This window comes from Pongo abelii, chromosome 5 (assembly GCF_028885655.2).
Source record: "Pongo abelii isolate AG06213 chromosome 5, NHGRI_mPonAbe1-v2.0_pri, whole genome shotgun sequence".
NCBI lineage: Eukaryota > Metazoa > Chordata > Mammalia > Primates > Hominidae > Pongo > Pongo abelii.
In genome coordinates this window covers 74,460,440-74,462,578 of record NC_071990.2, presented here as the reverse complement: position 1 = coordinate 74,462,578, position 2,139 = coordinate 74,460,440, and positions in this window count along the sequence as shown.

The following is a 2,139-nucleotide window of genomic DNA, read 5'->3' as shown; positions in this document are numbered from 1 at the left end:
CATGTCTATCTATGCCACAATGGGGTGTCCAGAAGAGAAGTGAAAATATAGTAAAAAAAATTAATTCATACATTTGTATTTGTCATGATTAGCTGATGTTTTATTTGGTATTACCAAGAATGTAAAATCAAGATGGCAATTGGAGAAAATCTGCTTTAATTTAGTTATTAGACAAATTCTATTTCATTTAGGATGTATCTGTCTGCAGGTAACAGAATACACAACTAATGATGGCTAAAACCATGAGGACATTTACTGTTTACAAGTAGAGAGATAGATGGTCCCAAGTGGATTCACTAAGTCAACAATGTTGACTAAGACTCTGGCCTATTCTTCTCTTCCCATCTGCCATCCTCAGCACAACAGTGTCTTCACTCATGACCACAGGGTGGCTGCAACAGATCTGAGAATCATGCTCTCAGCATTCCAAGCAGGAAGGACAAAAGTAGGTAGAAAACAGCTCTCTTCCAGTTTACCCAGCACCATTTATTAAATAGGGAATCCTTTCCCCATTTCTTGTTTTTCTCAGGTTTGTCAAAGATCAGATAGTTGTAGATATGCGGCGTTATTTCTGAGGGCTCTGTTCTGTTCCATTGATCTATATCTCTGTTTTGGTACCAGTACCATGCTGTTTTGGTTACTGTAGCCTTGTAGTATAGTTTGAAGTCAGGTAGCTTGATGCCTCCAGCTTTGTTCTTTTGGCTTAGGATTGACTTGGCAATGTGGGCTCTTTTTTGGTTCCATATGAACTTTAAAGTAGTTCTTTCCAATTCTGTGAAAAAGTCATTGGTAGCTTAATGAGGATGGCATTGGATCTATAAATTACCTTGGGTAGTATGGCCATTTTCACGATATTGATACTTCCTACCCATGAGCAGGGAATGTTCTTCCATTTGTTTGTATCCTCTTCTATTTCATTGAGCAGTGGTCTGTAGTTCTCCTTGAAGAGGTCCTTCACATCCCTTGTAAGTTGGATTCCTAAGTATTTTATTCTCTTTGAAGCAATTGTGAATGGGAGTTCACTCATGATTTGGCTCTCTGTTTGTCTGTTATTGGTGTATAAGAATGCTTGTGATTTTTGTACATTGATTTTGTATCCTGAGACTTTGCTGAAGTTGCTTATCAGCTTAAGGAGATTTTGGGCTGAGACGATGGGGTTTCCTAGATATACAATCATGTCATCTGCAAACAGGGACAATTTGACTTCCTCTTTTCCTAATTGAATACCCTTTATTTCCTTCTCCTGCCTGATTGCCCTGGCCAGAACTTCCAACACTATGTTGAATAGGAGTGGTGAGAGAGGGCATCCCTGTCTTGTGCCAGTTTTCAAAGGTAATGCTTCCAGTTTTTGCCCATTCAGTATGATATTGGCTGTGGGTTTGTCATAGATAGCTCTTATTATTTTGAGATACGTCCCATCAATATCTAATTTATTGAGAGTTTTTAGCATGAAGCATTGTTGAATTTTGTCAAAGGCCTTTTCTGCATCTATTGAGATAATCATGTGGTTTTTGTCTTTGGTTCTGTTTATATGCTGGATTACATTTATTGACTTGCGTATATTGAACCAGCCTTGCATCCCAGGGATGAAGCCCACTTGATCATAGTGGATAAGCTTTTTGATGTGCTGCTGGATTTGGTTTGCCAGTATTTTACTGAGGATATTTGCATCAATGTTCATCAAGGATATTGGTCTAAAATTCTCTTTTTTGGTTGTGTCTCTGCCCGGCTTTGGTATCAGGATGATGCTGGCCTTATAAAATGAGTTAGGGAGGATTCCCTCTTTTTCTATTGATTGGAATAGTTTCAGAAGCAATGGTACCAGTTCCTCCTTGTACCTGTGGTAGAATTTGGCTGTGAATCCATCTGGTCCTGGACTCTTTTTGGTTGGTAAGCTATTGATTATTGCCATAATTTCAGATCCTGTTATTGGTCTATTCAGAGATTCAACTTCTTCCTGGTTTAGTCTTGAGAGAGTGTATGTGTTGAGGAATTTATCCATTTCTTCTAGATTTTCTAGTTTATTTGCGTGGAGGTGTTTGTAGTATTCTCTGATGGTAGTTTGTGTTTCTGTGGGATCGGTGATGATATCCCCTTTATCATTTTTTATTGCGTCTACTTGATTCTTCTCTCTTTTTT